Source organism: Pseudopipra pipra, chromosome 9, assembly GCF_036250125.1.
Source record: "Pseudopipra pipra isolate bDixPip1 chromosome 9, bDixPip1.hap1, whole genome shotgun sequence".
NCBI lineage: Eukaryota > Metazoa > Chordata > Aves > Passeriformes > Pipridae > Pseudopipra > Pseudopipra pipra.
Window position 1 is genome coordinate 28,379,296 of NC_087557.1, and position 20,006 is coordinate 28,399,301.

General features: G+C 46.6%; 1 protein-coding gene and 1 long non-coding RNA gene across 18 annotated transcripts in view; one reads left to right on the forward strand and one right to left on the reverse strand.

Moving 5' to 3' along the window:
* PTPRF (protein tyrosine phosphatase receptor type F) overlaps positions 1-10,193 on the reverse strand; it is a 375,667-nt gene extending 365,474 nt beyond the window's left edge. For 15 of the 17 annotated variants that reach the window (XM_064665471.1, XM_064665465.1, XM_064665470.1 and 12 more), the window contains exon 1: positions 9,814-9,945. The gene's annotated coding sequence lies outside the window, so the exon portion shown is untranslated. Of the gene's footprint in view, positions 1-9,813; positions 9,946-10,060 lie in introns of those variants that run through there. The other 2 variants (XM_064665453.1, XM_064665455.1) reach the window with 2 other exon arrangements.
* A 161-nt stretch (positions 10,194-10,354) lies between these two features.
* LOC135419223 (uncharacterized) lies at positions 10,355-13,092 on the forward strand. Its single transcript, XR_010432859.1, has 2 exons — positions 10,355-11,791; positions 12,648-13,092. It is a non-coding gene; the product is annotated as an uncharacterized LOC135419223 (long non-coding RNA).
* Positions 13,093-20,006: the final 6,914 nt, after the last annotated feature.

Below are 20,006 nucleotides of genomic sequence, written 5' to 3' on the forward strand. Positions count from 1 at the left end.
AAAGGCAAGTGTTCATGGGGTGGGCTATTGTGTTTCTTTTAGGTTATTGGAAGAATAACAGTCATGTCTGTTGTCTGTACTTGCTATGTACTTTAGAAATATCTCCATTTCTATGAAACTCAAATTTATTAAACAGCTTTTGAAAGCGTACACTGAGCAATTTTACTGTAGTACTGCAGAACTACTACACAGCAAATACAGAAAGCTGGTCTAACAAAAAAGTTTGGGAGGAACTGGAAGCTGGAATGAGGCAGCTTGTCTCCTTCAGCCAAAGCTGCAAAGAGGCAGGTGACAGACAGCTAACAAAACTATCAGGCCCAGATCTGCAACCCAAATTTAGCATAAATTAGATCAGTTTGCAGACTGCGGATGAACCACCCTCTCCCCCTGCACCCCCAAAACTAATGCCCACCTTAACACCTACAACACGACAGCAGATTCGGCACAGAAGCAACCATCCCTTGAAAGAGGAAATTCTTCCAGCTGTATGATTAAGTACCCAGGAAAACAAGACGAGGAGCCTCGAGCGCTGCCGTTGTGATTTGAGCAGGATTAGGCAGAGCTCGATGGAGGAAAAGCCTCAGACAATGAGTCCTTTCATACATTAGAAACAAAAACTACCGTTAATCACACCCGCAATTCAGTTTCTTCCACTAATTCCTAATCAGACATCAACAAATAAAGCAAAACACTTATTCTTGGTTTAATTCTGTGAAATAAACACAAATGAAAGGAAGTGATCAGCCTGTGCTGTAAAAATGCTGTTGCCTTTCCACCTCCTGATGAGCAGGGAGCTGAGACATGCACGAATGGCTGGGAAGGGAACTCTTCCAGAAAAACCATCCACAGAGAAGTCCAGAGCAAAAGATTTAGAGGAGTGCTGCATTAATAAGCAAGAGAAACTTCAAAACCAAGAGATGAACTCAGTCAAAATCCTCCTCCATACAAAAAAGACCCTGAACCACAGTCATTAGAAAAAACATCTGGTGAAATACTTTGATTTCCAACATTAGTCATAGGACAGAAACAAAGCAATCTTTTTTTTTCTGAAAGCAGCAAATAACTGCAAATCCACTTCTACATACAACCTATCATTTATCACCTCATCAGTGACTGCTTGAGCCTGACAGAATTAAACACTCAAGTCAGGCGTTTCTGTTTAAAGCAATAATTACATTGTTACTAAAATATACAGTACACAATAAAAATATAAACAAATCTGCCTAGCAATATTTTTTATGCACTCTCACTGAAATATCACTAGACTGGAAACAGGCAACATTATAATAATTAAAAAAAAAAAGCCAACAAAAAAAAATACCAAAAATTCCACTTTCACCGAAGTGTAGCTACTTCTAATTTAAAACTTCACCCACGGGCAAAAATACAAAAATTATTAGCATTATAGTGTTTATTTTAATTACACTGTGCAACAAAAATCCAAGAGCCTGATAGCTCCCTTCAGATACAAAGAAAGCCACTATTTCAGAGCTCATACTTCATTTATAACCTACAAAGTTATGTCAGCCCATCCTATCACCAAAATGCCAAAACCAGAATGTCTGCATTTCTCATAACATCTAACACCAACACACAATAGAGTTAATAGCTCAAAGAAAAAAAAAATGAAGGGGGAAAAAAAAGCAAAACAGGAGGTCAGGAGATCCCTCACCTGCTCCTTGTAGACAATGTTTAAGAGCATCAAAAAATTCACTGGTCTTCAAAGCATAACTCTTCAAAGTTTAATATGGGAAAAAAATACATCTCTTTAATTCAAACTTACATTTACAAATGCTTTCCAGCAATGTAACTGCTGTGCAATGTATTCTTTAACACCGTACAACTCATGGTGTCTGCCTGCCCTGAACACCCAATGATTTAAGCACACAAAATACAATCCATGATTTCTAGTGTGTCAAAGACAGTTTTGCGTTGCTGCAGTCAAGTTGCTGATCCCAGCAACTCTGTGCAAGTCGTTTTAAAACAAACGTTTGCCCATGTGTCTTGATGGTTCTGGCCAACGAAGAAGCCTTTGATCACTCTTCAGTAACATACTGCTGTGTCCTAAAGGATGCCCAGCTTTCTGACAGCAGGATGGGGGATCACTGGAAGAGGATGACAGCCAGCCGCCACGTAACCCTTCAGAACTCTTCCTCTTCATAATTAATTATGCTCCTTATTCCTTCCACAGGCACAAGAAAGAGATCGGCACGGAGGCAAGTAGAGCAGCACACTTTATTATTATCTTGTTTACAAAGAAAAAGCTTCAGGTAAGAGCCACGGTAGGAGCCGAGGACAATTATCAACAATAACAGCCTGCTCCTGGAGAGCTGCTGGAGTTTTATCGTGGAGGAACACGCGCTGCACTTCCGTGCCTTTCTCCTGCGTGCAGGTGAGAGGTGCCCCTGGCCACCACGGTCTCGGCCGCTGACCTGGCCAGGCAGGGAAGAAAAGAAAGCAAAGCAAAGCACGATGCTCGCTGTCAGGAGGCAGACATCTACCTCTGTGCTAAGGACAGCACCTGCCCACTCCAACGTGGGGGCAGCCAGAGCCCACGCTCGCTTCAGTCTCATCCAAATTCCAGCTACGAATAACAGAGTTACACCTCGCACCAACCCAAAAAAAGCTGTTCAAATCACGGCCGTGCCACAGGCTTCTGCAAGCTTTCCCTGTCTTGACCTCTCTTACTGAGGAGGTAGGATCTGGAACCTACTGACCTGAGCTAAAATGAACCCCCTGCAATGGGACAGACTTCAGGAAATTAGGCTAATGGATGGCCTATTCTAAAACGCCCTTTTTTTTGAGCCCAAAGACCTCAAACAAGTAATTTACTGTAACGCTATACCCAAAGCATTAAGTTTAGTTTTACAGGATCCAAAGATGTAGTAGAACCCAGAGAAAATGCAAACCAACGTGAGCTGCTAGCCACAGACTCCCAGCTCACGAGTATAACAGAGACAAACTTTCCTCCAAAAGTTTATAATCCTACCTTTGTTTCAAGAGGCAGAATTAAAGCAGTAACACTAAAATCTGCTGAAATACTTGTCTCCCCAGGTGTAATTCTTCAAATCTGAATTTTATTAACTGGAAGCTACCTATGCACAAGGCTACAGTGAGGAGACAGTCAATATCTAAAAGGCATGTTCAAACCTACATGCTTCATCCTCAGGTTAAGTACAAGTTCACAAGTGCCTTTTTTTTTTTACCACATTACACAGGCGTTAGAATACATAAGACTGTAAAGGAATTTTGGTGGTGCCCAAGAACAGTCTCAACAAACCCATTGAGAATATATATTACAAAATTATATCCACAACTTCTAGTTCATAGGTTTAAGAGGCCAATTTTCTTTGTTTATGGTAATTTTGTTTCATATTTCACTGAACTTTGACATGATAAATGTATTATTGGATTTTGCATGCATCTTCTAGTCAATTTGTGTAATCTTGCAAATTCTGTAGTACAAGTAGTTAAAATACAACGGACAGTACATTCATAAATTACAGATTTTTCCTTAAGGTAAGAGAATTATTATTGATTCTGCAACAACTAAACCTTTGATCAAATTTGGTGAAACAAATGTTACTTAATAAGATATAAACAAACATAAATCCTCTGCATTTGAAGAAAGCAGTACTCTATAAAATGGCAACAACTCCATCCAAAAAACAAGTTCCCTTTTTCCTCCTTTCCCCCATCTCATGTTTTCCAAGCATGTAGCCCTTCAACAAATTCTTAATGCACTGTGTCCAAGAGGATCCTCTTTGCCACTTCTACGGTTATCTTTCAAGATAAAAGATCAGAAGCACAATACCTGCCAGATAAAATATATAAAATATGTAACCTAAAATCTAAACAATAAACTAGCATTTTTCAGACTTCTCAAATCTACTTTACCTTCCCAATTAATTATCCTATCAAAATACATATAGGTTGGTGCAGAAAATCAAACCTGTTGATACAAAATTACCAGAACTCCTCCAGAAAAAGATATGCACATCATCCCTTTTCTTTACCTCTCACAAAACCCTCTAGAAAAATAATGGCTTTTCTAAAATGCTGTAAGATCTAATTCTGTGAGGAAATCTAACTGAAGAGTCAAGTACCATCCCATGAATAACTTACTGCTCCTAAAGAGAGGAGATATTAAAAAGCTCAAGTGCCTGGCTGCCTTCAGCAGCAAGGATGACACATGAGAGAAGAATCCATACACAGGAGGGATAGAAAAGCAACCGCGCTCTGTGGATCTCATAAAATAGAACAGATGTTATTCGCTGTGTACACACATGCAATTCAGTGTTAAACACAACACTTGCAGGAGGAAAAAAAAACAACAAACAAACAAACAAAAAGTAAGGAAGAGAGGACTACAAAGCCAATAGATAATTCCTCACCACGGTCAGGCACATGCATGCTTTGTTTGGCTTCGAGTGATGACGAGATTTCCAGCACTGCTTTTGAAGGAAAGAACGACGCCACATGCCCAGCCTTCCTGGTTTTTTCTCTGTTCTCTTTCATCTGACAACTCTGAACTATAAACTTCTTGTGCCAACCTAAATAATTCCTCTCTTTCTCAGTACGGCTGGAAGAAAGTATTTACCCACTTGCCAGCTGCAGCTGAAATTTTGTGCCAAGAAATAAATGTCTTTTGGACAGGTTGTAAACTGGAAGCTTCTAAGCTTCCAGGACAAGAATAAGAATGGGACCATCCTATTCCTTCCCAGATTAATGGTATTGCTGTATTTCAGCTACACAGTGGATTGCACTTGATGAAAGCATCCAAATGGAGCTTCCACCCAGCACCAAGCCCAGATATTAGGAGGTGCTTTTGTCAATATGAGCTCAACCAGGCTTCTTATATACACTGCTTCCACCCTCTGCTCCAAAAACCCTAACTTATCTCTGTATTTCTGATCTTTATTCTAAAGTTCTCAGATAATACAGTCCTTGAAGGAGCAAGACCTGTTTCACCCTTTTGTTCACTAAGGCAGAGGTGTACGTACACTGTGTGCACACTGACACTAAACAGCAAGTGCTCCAGCTTTCCTTCCCTGGCCTCCTTTCACGGCCTGAGGAGATTCGACCGTCCTACAGACAGCAAACACTCGCAGGGGCACTGGTCACTACAGCTCTCATGATCAACATAAGGTGAAGACCAAGATGTCCTTACATCTTTCCTGCTGCCCAGAAAGACAGTGATTAACAGAGGGATAGGCTGTGTGGCATAATGGCTAAATGAGAAATGAATAGAAGAGGTTGTCAGCAGTTTAAAGTCTTCCACCTAGGGCTGAGTCAATACGGGGTTTCTCTTCCTCCTAGTGCTGAGTGGTTACTGGGTTCCTTAGCTTTGCAGGCTTGGATTCCCCACAGGTGTTTCACCAGGCACTCCAATATCCACAGGCATATGTGAGACACACAATGCAACAGCACAAGACCCCAACACCTCCAACTCAACTATCTTCCCTGTCCTCCTCCCAGCTCGCACAGGCTTCCCAGCTATAGGATGTCACTGCCTGTTTATGTGTCCTAGGTTGGTTTTTTTTTGGGGAGGGGGGGGCTCTCCAAAGCTTTGTGAAGCTTCTCATAATAAATCACAACCACATTGTCAAAGGCATGAATAAAACCTGTGTTGTTGCAGTGCAAAGTGGCCTTTTCCTCTTTAACCTACAATCATGGGCCCTTTTCCCATGCTGACCATCATCCTGTTTTCATTTTTGGCAGTGACTGGAATTTTATACTGACAAAAACATTGCCAAAATGCCAGTTAAAAAACTCAACTAACATGAATATGTAAAGATGAACACATATACTGCTAAAAGAACAAGTACCCTCTCCTATAGAAAACAGAAATAGAACAAATTTTAGTAAATGCACACAAGCAAATGATGATGAGGAACATAAAAAGAAACATACATCTCAAAATATGCATCAGTGCCACGAACTTGGTTTTAATATAAGCGTAGTTATGTCTATCATCTTCACAAATAGAGCCAAGCAGTGCTTGTTCCCTTTGCTCATTAAAGCTCTACAACTGGTGCCTCCTGTATGCCCACATGCACCATTTCATTAAGCTCACTTGACATCAGATGAAGAAAGAGTACAAGAAAATTGCATATTCCCTGCCTAAAGTAAACTTGTCATTTAAACCTTGTGTATAGATAGAATTTGATATAGCACTGGCGCAGTGAGTCATTCGTCAGTTTTAGAGTTTGTACGACAGTATTCTTACATATGTTTTGCAATACTTTCCAGTTTGCTACCACCCCATGTAATTACAAGTTTTTTACTGGAAAGGAAGCATACATTTTGGGGTTGAACACTGTACCAAGACCTGTAGAAACAAAGCTTACTTTTACGGTCAGATTTTTTAGCAAAAGGAAATCCACATAAGGAGTCCTCACAGACCACATGAAAGATGAAAGTCAAGGCACTGCTTTTAAAGGAGAGCAAGCAATGATGGAGAGCATCACAAATATTTCTCAATGAATTACTCCAAACATAAACATAAGCAACCCTCCTGTCAGTCTCTTAGGTACATAAGTTAAAACTGCATTCATTCAAAACACTATATAAAACAGCCAGTAGCTACTACAAAGTGCTTGACTTGAAAATAATAGGTACTTTTACATCTTTCTGTATTGGGGTGAGACAATACATTAAAATGTTCCCTACTGTCTTACCTTCACCTTTTAAGTTGCAAAACAGGCTTGAGTAATTTAACGCTCAACCCTGGCTTCTAAGAAGCACTAAAAACCCACTGAAACAGAAAGGGTTGTTCTGATTAATACCACTAACAAGATCAGCTCAGAATCTCATCTGGCGGCATCCAGCTCACTCCAGTGCTTTACAGGAAAGTTTGCAATTCTTCAAAAGGCACAAGTTCCAACTTTAATTTGCACACAGTCACAGATGTACCTCAGGTAGACCTCTTCAGTCTCTTAAAGCTGGTTATTATTAGTATTCCTTTCCACTATCTAAATTCACATCAAATGGATCTACTGAATTGTACATCTCCTGCTATCTGATAAAAAGCTGGAGAGAAAAAGTACCCTTTGCACAATTAGAGTTACCTGGTTAAGATTCAAGAGCAGGCAGCAACAACTCTGGGTTTTTTTCCTCCCAACTGCATATACTATGACCTACAAGAAACATTTTCTGCTTAAAAGTAATGCTTAAACGGAGATCTATGGCTGAACATTATCACAAGGATTGCACTTACTTGACAGTCTGCTATTAGCCAACTCCATTATCGCTATTTGCAGTTTTTAAATGTACAGATTCAGAAGTAACTGTACAAAGCCTCCATTACAAGTGGATTTATGGAAAGCCACAGCAATAATCATCCTCATTAACCATATCTTCCCACAGTCCTGCATTATGTGGACGCAAAGAAGAAAACATTTCTCCTGTTATCCACAAGCTTAGATCCTTCTCCTTACAATCACAAGACTTGATTATCTTCTCTACTTTTGCCAATGACAATTACCTCACATTCCCAAAACAAGGACTTAGTTTAAAAAAATAAAATTAAAAATACCTGCATAACTGTCAACCCACAACCAACACACAACGTAGGACGCCTACTACTTTGATTTTCCAGAAATTGACATTTTCACTGCCAACATGCATGAGAATAAAGTGTTGCCCTGCGGCTTCTACTATTTTGCTGATGGCCCCAACCAGTACGCAGCCAAGACATACTCACGGACACAAAAAGAAAAGGGCTGATGGCAATATTTGTAACTAAGCTGAATACAAAAATCTCTTGATCTGAAGTGACGCACTAACTCTTTGGCTATAAGCTGTTTTAACCCCTTCGCACGTGTGGTCATGCTACATCCTATTTCAACAGCCAGGACGCACGTCAGTGACGTAGGCTAAGAAACTTGCACATTAAGAGGGTCGGTTAAAGGCAGAAACCGAGAATTTAAATAATCCAGCACTGTCACCCACCACACATTCAGATCACAAGACGGCCGTTTTGCCATTCAGGTTTTACCTTTTGCTTTCTAAGTTCAGACTGCTGATCATGCACTTCACCGTATGGATATCTATTACTCCTACATCCTCAGCCCCACAGCAATCCACCACAGCAGAAATAATAAAACCAGGACTAAAGTACACTTGCTCCATCTATAAAACCAACCTCGTGAACCACGCATTTCCTGCATTATCATAATGAATGCAATGGACTTTATTTAAATAGCTGTTTTCAAAGACAAACTGGCAGTCTTGGAACAATTGCCCAGTAACCAGACACAGAGATAAGTCATTTGCGGCACAGGACCTTAGTAATCTCAAATTAAATTTGTCATTTTCCTAGCATCCACCTTGAAAAATGAACAAAGGTGGTTATAGAAGCAGAATAAGGAAACTCTATCTGCTCACTGTCCCCGTGCAAGTTAGCTGCCTTCAGAGATCTCTAAACCAGCAAATATTCAACTGAAGCTTTGACTATCCAGTTATCTTCAGCCCAAATCACTTTTTATAGCTCAGTTCCGAAATCGACAAGAGAATATTGTATTTCATACTGACAATACAGCTTCATTAGGTTACATATGAAATAAACACGAAACTCCAAAACGCTTTAAAACAGCTGCCCCAGTCAGTCTCCTGGAAACAGACCACATCCACATCTTTCCCACACAAAAGGTCTGCGGGAAGAGATCTTCCTTTAAACAGCGCGGAAATACTTTCTTTCGCTGAATTTAATTTACGCCAGATATTTTGAACTGCTTGAAGTTGGGTCTTAACAGTTTCTGGGTGCAGAAACCACCGGGAAGGCGAACGCTCCCGCCCACCGCCTTCGCCTGCAGCCTCGGCTCCCGCTCGCCCGGGGCTGCCCGCGCTCCCCCCGCAAGCCCGCCCGCGCCCCCGGGCGTCCCGCGGGGGAGCCCTGCCCGCCCCCTCGGCACCGCTCGGTACCGCCCGGCACCCCCGGACAGCCAGGCGGACCAACAGGTTGCGGGGGCGGCTGCGGGGCAGGAGCTGGCCCCGGGGAGGCTGCGGCCGCGCTCCCCCGAGAGGGATGAGAAGGGGATGAACCCCCCCACCCGCGCCAGTGTGGGGAGCTGGCACCCCGGGCGCAGCGGCGGAGCTCCTGCCCGCTCCCGCCGGGGACCCTTTGTTCTCGCCACCCAAGACGCCGCCGCCCGGCAGCCCCGTGCTCTCCCAGGCGGCGACTCGCCCCATCGGGGGGGGAAGGCGCGGTCTGCCGCCCCCCGCTGCAGCGCCCTCCCGCCCTCTCTCTCTCCCTCTCTCCCTCCCTCCGCGGAACGGCCGGCGCCAGCCCCGGGAAACCCTCCGGGCCACTGCCGCCCGCCCCGCACGGCGGGGGCACCGCGCCCGGGACGCCCCGCGGCGCTCAGCGCTGCGCCCCGCGGGGCACGACCCCGCTCCCCCGAGCCCAGCGCGGAGGGCCGCCCGCCGGGGCTGCCCCCAGCGCCGCAGCCCGCCCGGGAAGGTCACGCCGCGGCGGCGAGCCCCGCGCCCCCGGCACCGCGGCGCCGGCAGGTGCCTGGCTGCTCCCACCGACCCGGGGAGGCTCCGCGGGGCGCAGCCGGCGGCCGCCGGGCAACCGCGTGGCGGCCCCAGCGGGCGGCGGGGGAGCTCCGGGACGGCACGGCGGCTCCCGCGGGGCACCCGGGGCGGCGGCGGGGCCGAGGCGGGCGGCGGGGCCAGCGCTCGGGGGCGCCGATCCGCGGGGCTCAACAGGCGGTAGAGTTTTGCGGCTCCTCGGGAGACGATCCCGCCGCGTCGGGAGCCGGGCAGGGGGGCTGAGGAGGGAAGAAGCGCCGCAGCCGAGCCACTTACCGGGGCTCCGGGGCTCCGCCGCCCGCATGCTGCCTCCGGGCGCCGCGCGAGAACCCGCTCCGCTCCCCGCCGGCAGCTCCGCTCGCTCGCTCGCTCCGCCGCCGCCGCGCGGGACCGCGCTCCGCGCGCGCCGCCGCCAGCCCGCCCCCGCCGGGGCCGCGCGCCGCGCCCGCCCCGCCGCCAGCCCAGCCCAGCCCAGCCCAGCCCAGCCCGCCCCGCCGCCGCCACCTGCCGCCCGCGGGCTCACCTGGGCCGGCTGCGCCGGGGCCCCGCTGCCGCGCTCGGCCCCGCGGGGAGGCGAGGCGCTGCTCCCGGCCGAGTCCCGCTCCGCTCCACCGCGGCCTGCGCTGCGCCGCCGCCCGCCTTGCCCGCCGAGTCGGCCCGCAGCCGGCGGGCAGGGCCCGCCCCGGCCAGGTGTGGGCGGGGGCGGGCGGGGGGCGGCCCGGCGGGGCGGGCGAGGGCGCGGCCGCGGCCCGGGGCGGGCGCTGTGTCGGCGCCGCCGGAAGGAGCCGGGCTGGCAGCCGGGGGGCCCCGCCGCCCTCCGCCTGTGCCGGCGGCCGCGGGAGGGGGCTGCGGCCCCGCCGTGCTCGGAGCGGCGCCCCGTGCCCGCGCCCCGTCCCTCCGCTCTCAGCCCCGGGTCAGGCCGCAGGTGGCCCGGGGGGTGCGAGGAGCGGCGGTCGGGAAGCAGAGCAGAGCCCTGGGTCTCCCCGCGGATCTCCCCGTCCCCGGTGCTGGCGGGCGAGCGCCGCGCCGGGACCTGTTGCGGGCCGTGATGGTTCGGCCGTGGCGGGGCTGTTCGCGGTGTTCCAGCCCGGGCGCTCAGCGCGCTGCTGCTCCAGCTGCTCGCTTGCTCCGTACAGCCCTTCCTGGGGCTGGATTGAGAAACGGAGAAACCGAGGGGGATTGATTTTCTGCCGCCTTTTGAGGCGGTGGAAGGGTTAAGTCAGTCGGTCACCTGCACCGGGTGTGTTGGTGCTCTTTGGCTTCTTGCCCGACCCTTCCCGGGAGCTGGGGTTGCGTCAGCGCGGGCAGCACCGCGGTGCTCGGCGGTCTCGCCCTGCTGCCGTTCTCCTCGGTGCACCGTGCTGGGGTCACTTCTGCGTTTCCCACGGCATGTTAATTTTTCCCCCCTCTATAGTCTCCAGGATCCCTCCTCGTGTATGTTAACTGTGTTCCTTTGAGGATTTTTTGCCGTTGTCATCTCATCTCCTTCAGCCAGGGTGTTGGTAAGAGCCAAATAGTTTCCAGAGGCATTGTTGCCTCAAGCACTCTTAGGAGCTCTGCGCTTCAGACTTCTGAATGTGATGCCCAGTTCCTTGTGCATCACTTGCCTCTGCCCTAAACCAAGCACCTGAAGCCAGTCTCACACCCCTGCCACATGGCAGGAAGCTCTGGCACTAAAGCCTTTGGTGCTGGGGGTATTTTCCTTCCTGCTCGGTATCCAAACATTGCTGCAAAACAGCCCTTCGTGCGTTACACAGTGAGGCCACAGAGCTTAGAGTAAGTGGTGCTGGCCGAGTGCCACGCCACACTGCCAAAGTGCCCATGGGCTCCACTCTCTGTGTTGAAATTTGGATCTGCTTCAGGAAGCTCCAGAGCTGGGAGATCCCTACTCCAAAGAAGGGATTCACAGAGCCACCAGAGCCCCAGCTCACTTTGCACCCATGTTGGCAAAAGGTGGGTCATGTCAGCTAAAGCCCCGTTCATTTTATGTGTAAGCAACAGGTTTTTGAAGTTTTCTTGAAAAATGGAAGATGAGTGGCTTATTGCTCCTTTGCTAATCTCGTCAGATGTTTAAGAACTTTTGAGTGGAGACAATGAAAACTTTAGGCCTATCTATGAGACAGATTTTTAAGATCTCTTTAGACACCTAAAGATGTGGGTTCCTAAACACCTTCACAAATGTGGATTCATGTGACTGACACAGAGCTGCCTCATAAACTTTTGATGCCCTGAAGCTTCTAGCCAAGACTTGCAGGTAAATGATTGTCCCATGGGCGTAAGCCATTAATCATCTGAATCATGAAACAAAGCATTTTCTTATACAGCTGCCACCCAAAATTCTCTGTTACTCCCCCATGCACTCCATGCCTGCATGATGTAAAAACTTGGAAGGCTATGAATAGCAGGAGCCCAATAGACCCTGGAGCTTTGCACTCCATTTAATATGGGGAGGCTGGTTTATCACCCCCTTACTGTCTGAGGACTTCACAGTCATGGGGCACTGTTTCTCGAAGCAAAGGCATCTTCTTCAGAGTCTTGCTTAGCACAGGACACAGTCACATGTTGTCACCAGAGCTGTATTCTGAGTCCTAAGGCCCTGAGAACGATCCACCGGTGTACAAACAACCCCCCATTGTGTCATCTAGGTAGCTCTCATGGCTCCAGCCTGCCCAGCCACTTCAGTGGTAAGCCTTTTGGAAAGCAAAGTCTCAGTGTGTATTTGCACTACCTGATTTGGAGGTCACTGTTCCTGGTAGCTGTTCCTTCCCTTTGATGCAGCTCTTCAGAGTAAATGCACACCCATACCCTTGTCCTGTGTGCCACTTGATAGCCAGCTAGTGTATAGATACAGTGGGGCTTGCCTTTAATAAATTGGTATAAAATCAAAAGATCCGGATGCTGATTTTTTTAAGACTTGTCAGAACAACTTCCCTTCTCATTTCAGATGTTGCTAAACTTGCTAAGTGCTCTGGAAGGAATCTGTAGGCTGCAGAACCTGTCAGAAGCTCATCCTTTCTCCAGCTGTTGGATTTGGGTTTTTTTTGAGGGAGTGTTCTTGCTGCTGACTGTTTCTCACCTGATTTTATAGTAATTGTCAATTGTATTGTCAGGTCTCCTGGTCTGATTCACAAGTGCCTGATGCAATGCTCAACTTGATGCTCCTGTAAGATAATACATCTCCATTTGCAGATCTGCTTGACAGCACAGCTTGAGGACCATATGGCCATGACTCCAACTGCCCACCATTTTTTCAATATTACCCCCAAGACTCTTTCATTTCCTTTGTAAGACAGGATTATTAGAATACTCTGTTTTGCTCCAAATAATAATTAAAAAAACCCCAATCTGTTTTGCCCATTTCTGTTCTTCATTTGAGGGAAATGCAGCCTTGGAGAGACAGCCCTGAAGTTTCTTCACCCATAGCACTAGATTCTCTGGACTGAGAAATCTTTAGGTGGAGGATAACAACTTCCCCCTAATTTTGCTTTACTACAGCTTGTATTTTTGAAGAAATGAATGTCAGTGTTGTAATAAAAGTGCAATCACAATGCTAAAGTGGTATTTACTTCTGCTTCTTGGCCAAGGCCCATAAGTTTTCTGTTCCACCTTTCTGTAAGGTAGGTACAAGTGTCTTTCTGTCTTGGTTGTCTCAGCTGGCTGACCAGATCTGGTCAGGATACGTGCTCTCTCTTACTGTCTCTCTGCATAGAGCTTAGCACAGTGAAGCTCCCCTTTTGACTGATGCCTTAGAAGTCCTACAAAGCATGTAAACATGAGTAATAATCTTCATGGTTTGTTTACCTCCTGCTCCTCACACTAAACAAGAAACCTAAGATCACTGGGGAAAAAAGCAGACAAACAAAAATCAACAACCACTGGACAATTTGTTCCTGGTGTGTAGATAGATTTTGGGCATTATTAAATGGGAAAAGTTTTCTGCTCCTGACTGAATAAAATGGGATAGAGGAAGACCCTGGGAACACTAGTGACCAAGACAAAAATTGAAATGACCTCCTGCTTCTGCTAAGGGCCAGACTCTGGAGTACTAATGGCACTTAGCTCATGGAACACTCTTCCAAAATGTAACCACTTGTTCAGAAAAACAGAGTTGCAGATGAGTAATTATCCATTGCAGCATGGTCTCCATGTGTTCAAGTCCCAGAAATATCAGCTTGGTGTCCTTTTTTAACCCTAAATGAATGTAATGGAAAGACTAAAATACATCATGTACGTGTAAATTAAAGCAAACAATATACAGAATAAAGTGAACTTGCTGCTGGAGTGGTCTCTGCTCCCCTCTGCGTTTCCTGCCAGAGTTTGCTTCTCCTCCATTTCTTTCCGTTCTTGTCAGGTCCCTGAGAAACTGTGTTTTTCTGGCTTTCATTGTGATGACATCTGTGCTCAGCCAGTCCAAGAGTTGGTCTGGTGGTCTTCAGCTCCAATCCTTCATGGTTTGGCAGACCACAGGCTGTCAAAGAGATGGAGAGGAGCACTGATCACACGGGTATTTGAGCACTTCCTAAGCTAATGTATTTATCTTCACAGGATCTCAATAAGGTAGGAAATTATTACTGTCCCCCTTTTAGAGGTGAAAAACAGATGCAAGCAGAAGCTAATTGACTTAGCTAATGTCGCACAGGAGCCAGTGGCAGAGCAAGGAAATGAGATCAGCCGCCGGCCCCGGTGCCATGTGCCAGAGGACAGGTTGACTCAAACAGTTTTGAAAGCTCTGTCAGTGCCCACAGGCTTTTATAGCCCTGTGCAAAGGCAAAGCACAAGCTTTCAGAGCACAGTAACCCAGGGCAGAAAATTGAAAGCACAAGCTTTCAGATCGAGGCAACCCAGGAAGGAAGGGACAGATTTGCACTGAGATCCAAGTCAGTCAGCGGCAGCAGTACCAGCCTGGCCCAGGTTTGCAGAGTGACTGGGCTTGTAGACTTGATTTTTGTCTTTTCCTAACAACTGTAGAGAAGGGATTCCTGATATTGGATCAAAGCTCTTGTCTGATTTCAGCCTTGCCAGAAAATCCGTCTGGGGGCTGAGAGCTCCCTTCCTCACTTTCACACCACTGAAAGCAGGAGCTTCTGGAAACGTAATTTCAACCCAATCCCTTTTTTTTTTCCCCTATTAATTTTTAGTTCTGCCTACTTTTATATTTGGTTTTCAGAACAAGTCGAAAGCATTTTAAAAGAAGCCATAAAGCAGTTAAGAAAATACTGGAGACTATGTTCAGAGACCTTAAAAAAACAATTCTCTTTTGAAACGTCAGGTTGGGTTGTAAGCATAATGGCACTAATATAGCTCGTGTGTACCAGAGTGGGTTTTGATTAAAGCATTGAGACAGGGAGTGGCATTGTCTTATCCTTGCAGTAAGTTTATAGACCTTGTTAGCAAGGTTAAACTTTCATGCTGACTAAACTTTTCCACACCCTTTTTCTGCAATAAAAATCCACCTAAAATTTTCATCTCACAACCAAGTAGCAGATGAAGTCATAGGCTTAATGTTTCACATTAAAGCAAGGCAAGTATCCCAAAATACCGTTCCACAGCACCAAAAATTATTTTGCCCAAACAGCTTCTGCTCCCTCAGAGAACTCTTGCCTCTTACCAACTTTTAGTATTTTATAGGGTTGCACAGCTAGTGTTTTTCTTTGACGGTATCATCAACTTCAGGTCTGACTGCAGGATGGATTCTGCTCTCAGTTTTGTGTGCAGCAGCATTCACTGACAGCAGCCACCTAAGATAAAAAGGCAATTCAGAGAGCAGAAACAGCAAGAATAACCAGGAGAAGGATCACCCTGACCACAGCTCTGCTGCAAGAGATGACAGGCAAACAGGACAAATATATTGGATTGACATTTATATTCCCAAAGGAGCTGACACAATTGCTGTCTACCAAATTTTCCTTTTAACTTGGAAGATCAGATCTGAAATTTTCAAGGTGCGATAAATGAGGAGTCCCATATTCTTACCTCAGTGTTTGAGAGCTCTAGTCCTGAAAAAGTGATAAGAATAAAGTACTGCCCCCATATCACATAATCTCAGCCTTCTGTGTATGAATGGCAAGAGTGGCCTCAGAGGGGACTCAGGAGTCCTCAGGCACAGGACAGTTACCATAGCTCTGCCCTGCAGCTCAGTTCTGTAAAGAAATAAAGCAGAAGCTTTTTTGTGCTCCAGTCTCCTGCGGTAAGGGCACAGAAGAGGGGTTTGGGGCCTGCCAGCTGTGTTTGTGAAAGCTGGGATCTCCTCGTTGAAGTATTACAGGCGCCGGAGCTGGCCTGGAGTGTGAGAGGCAGCCGTGAACTTGGCAGAGGTAGAATTTCACAGCTGACTTGTACTTATTCCTCTTACAGCCAAGAGTGAGTTTTCTCAATGTGAAGCTCAGCATCCCAGCTCTGGGCAGTGACCAGGCTGCAGTGGCCAGTCTGTGTGAACAGCATGAGAATGCCACCGTGCCGGGGAAGGTGGTGGTGCTGTGGGGTGTGACTGTGGTGTGGTGAACACCGGCAGTGGTAGGTACAAACCTGGAGCATCAGTCCTCCGCTGGTCTGCAGGACTAATCCTCACAGTGCTCACAGGGCAGGACTCACACCTGGGAAGAGGTTAGAATATGATGCTTAATCTCATAAGCTTGAGCAGGACTTAAATGCTTCCCAGAATTTTGCTGCCCTGTTGCAGAAGTCAGGTATTATATAGAAGTAAACTGAAATGATCCCCTAATGATTTTTTTTTTTCCCTTCGATTTGTTCCTTCTGCAACTCCAAAGAAAAAAAACTCAGCAAGGATCAGCTGTCTTGACAGGTCATTTAACACTGTTTTTGTAAAAATAGATTTGTATTTTATAGCTTAATATTTTAGAGGCTGGTGACTGGTTAAACTTATTTCGGCACCAGCACCTCTTGCTTTGGGCTTCAGCCTTTAAATAAGTCACTGGTTGTCAAGATTTACTGTGTATACTGTGGGACAAGTGCAAGATTTTGACAAGAAAAGATATTTGGGTGTTATTTGAGGAGACATGGGGAAAGTCACTTAACTCGGTGTTTATATAGAATGGCTTTCTTGTTTCAGGGGTCACCTCTGTTGGAATAACAGGTGCAGGCTTCAGACATCAGCTGCAAGGGCTGTTTTTTGCATCAGGGAGGTTATAGCTTTTCCTATTAAAGATAGTTGGAATTTCAGGGAATAAATATTGTCTAAATTTAACTAACCTTTCCATCACGATTCTAGGAGAAAGGTGCAGCCTGTCAGCATACAATTGCTTTAGTGGTGATAATACCAGTGGTGTTTCTAAGCACTGTTCCCATTAAGGTGTTCAGAGTAATGGATGTGGAAAATGTGTCCCAACCTCGAAGAAGATTCTCTGCAAGTTTAAGTAATAGCAATAAAGTGAGTGAGGAACAGGCTATAAACATGGTAGAGACTTTGTTAAAATGTAGGAATAAATGGTTTCTGCAGTGCTGTTTTGTGGAACTGTGCTGTCAAAGTGGGGAAGAAGCCAACTCCAATAGTCACTCTGCAAATATTACACAGTGGTGTCTGGGTTTGTTTTTTAAAGCACCTTGAGATGGCATATCTCCAAAACTGAAGGTTTAGGCATGTTCAGAAAATGCAATGGTCTGGCTGGGCATTCCTGACTGTCTCTTACCTGAACCCTGGCCCCTACAGAAAGCTGCAAGATTTCCTCCCCATCCTGTCTCTAAACCAAACCTCACCTGCCTGTTCCCATTTGCCGACCCTCATCCCAGCAGCTCTCTGGGCTTATGTATGTCTTACTTCTCTTTCCAGCCCTATTCCATCCTGCACACATGCAGACAACAGACACAGACACACACACATACAGCCCCAAAAGTGCTCTCAAACTGAGCACTTGCAGGGCTGAGCGACTGCCCTGGGCACTGCCCCTCCACTCTGTACCTCCCTGCTCTCGTTGCTGAGACTGCTGAAGAGTTAAACTTCAAAACAGAGGTACTGAACTCACCCAGAGTTTTATTTCTCTACCCCACATTTTTCCACCTGCAAGTCTTTTTAACAGCTTTAGCATGTCACGTGCCTAATTTTCTTTAAATAGGTTCTTGGCCTGGGCTCATGGCTGTAGTATCTGAGCACCTTTCAGTCATGCATGAAGTGATGTGAGTCATGTCAGGCCTGGGTGATTTGTTCTCTTTCCCCATTCTCTCCCAGAAAGGAGGGCTGTGCGTGCTGTGCTGTAGTCTTTGTTTTGTTTGGGTAAAGTTTCAGTCTGTGAGGTTTTCCTGTGACCGAGAGGCTGGGGGCATCACATGCAATTTTCATTCTTTCATCCTTTCAATGTACCCTGCTCCTATGTTGAAGATTTTCACAATTTTTATGTTTTCTCTGCACTACATTCCTCTGATACCAAGAATATCTGGCATTGTGTTTAATGGTTAAAACCATCCTGCAGTTTTCTGTCTTCTGTTTTTGGGTGCAAGTCAGTCTTTAACTATTAGAGGTCGAACAGAACATGCTGAGAACATCCTGTCAACTTTTGCACATTCCTCTACATCAACAACTCCTGGTCCTGGCAGGACATGAATGTCTGGGCTGGACTGATATGAACAGCTCTGTTTCCCAAAAATCTTTGTTGATGTTCTTCAAGGTACAAAATATTCACAAAACCAGGAAAATTATAGTCTTATATAATTTTTTTCTGCTTTTCATTCCATGAGATATTAGCTGAAAGCTAGTTTCCTGAAGGTGGGTTTACTGGAAGAACTCCACTTTAGAAAAGACACTGAAAGAAAACAGTGTGATTATCAGATTCATATTTGGTTTAAATGATGGACTCAGTTTCTGCACTCAGTATCCTCCTGCCGCTTCTGAGTGGAAAAGGAACAACTGAGTCCAGGAGGAGAGGTGTAATGAACCAGGTGATTTTTAAAAAGCAGGTAAAGAACCTTAAATTCTCAAACAATTCATTTTGGTGATCATGAAATAGAACTGCCACTCAAAATTTCACTTACATAAGATACAAAATGATCTGTAAAAAGGTTGTACAAATAAGTTCCCTTAGGCATTCCTGTGGTGCACTGTAGCATCATATACTGTCACAGGGATTGATTTAGAGCAATCGAAACTCATAAAAATGAAACTGCAAAGAAGAGGAGACAAGCCAGCTTCAGATGCTGTGGTCAGGTATGGATTTGCTTCAGGCAACTGGGAGGAAGATGAGCCCATTCTCTCCCATGTCTTCTTCCCACCTACTGCTGCCATCCCCAGGGATCAGGGACAGATCAGAGCTGCCACTGGGATGAGCTTTTCCCCATTTTCCTGGTGAGCGGCACCTCCGTGCATGGCCAGAGACACCTGACCTTCACAAACAGTTGAATCCAGAAAAAGCGGTGCTGCCACCAAAAGAAGCATCCTCTTCATCTTACTCTCACCTGATACCACGTTTTCCATTACATTAAAAGAAGCGACTGCAGTGCGAACCAAATCAGGGTGCAGTTCTGGATTAAAACTAACCTGAAAAAAGAAAAAGAAGAAAAGAAAGTTTTAACTTGATGTGTTTTCCCTTGCAGCCTTGCATATGCTGGCAGCAGCACAAGGTGAAAGACTGGGCTGAGGATCCATGGTAGGGGGAAGGCAGGGATGCTTTCCGCACCAGAACTCCTTTATGCTTCTGCTGTTGGACAACTGACACTTCTTTCTGCAGCCTAAATTATATGTAAAATTACAGCCTAATGCAAAGGGTATTGCTTTGTGCCTACTTTGATTTTAAAAGGTTTCCCTAGGTTAAAACCTCTATCAATACTTCCATCTGCAGGGCTGAAGGTGCTGCGTGCTTTGGTTGCTGTGTTCTGTGCTGGTCGTGTAGAGCAGCTGTAAATTCAGGAGGCTGCTTTGCATTACCATTGGGGCACAACACAGTCTGCACTGGGGTAAACCAGGGGTGTACTTGATCTTTTCACACCTTGCATCCGAGAGATAAAAGGAGAGGGAACCTCTGCGCCAGAGAGCGAATCACCTCCACCCGCTGTTTTTTCCGTCTCTGAGCAGGAGGCAGCCCCTCACGGTAGCAACAGTTGCAATCCCCCCAGCCCAACCCTGGCAACAAACACCCTCTTCTCCTCCTGCTTCCTATCTGAGTCTCTATTCCAAATCCCCAGCAGGATGCCGAGCCTGAGCTTCCCCTCCGCAGCAGGCTGGAGGCACTAACATGCTGGCGGGGAGCAGGAGGGAGAGGAAGCTACTGGAAGATGAGCATGAAGGCTATAGGGGAAAAGGGGACACCTACAGCACCTGGGAGAGGCTGGGCTGTAGGACGTGAGTTGAGGATGGAGAAAGAAATAGGAGGTGGTCACAGGGATACAGTTCTGCCCCCAGAAACCTCCCTCCAGGTGGTTGCATTACATCTCCAGCCCGCTGCTTGTAGCATCTCCCACCATCCCTTCTCCCTCTCCAGCCTCCTGCTCCAGCACAGTTTCCTGAAGCCCAGCTGCCCGCTCCA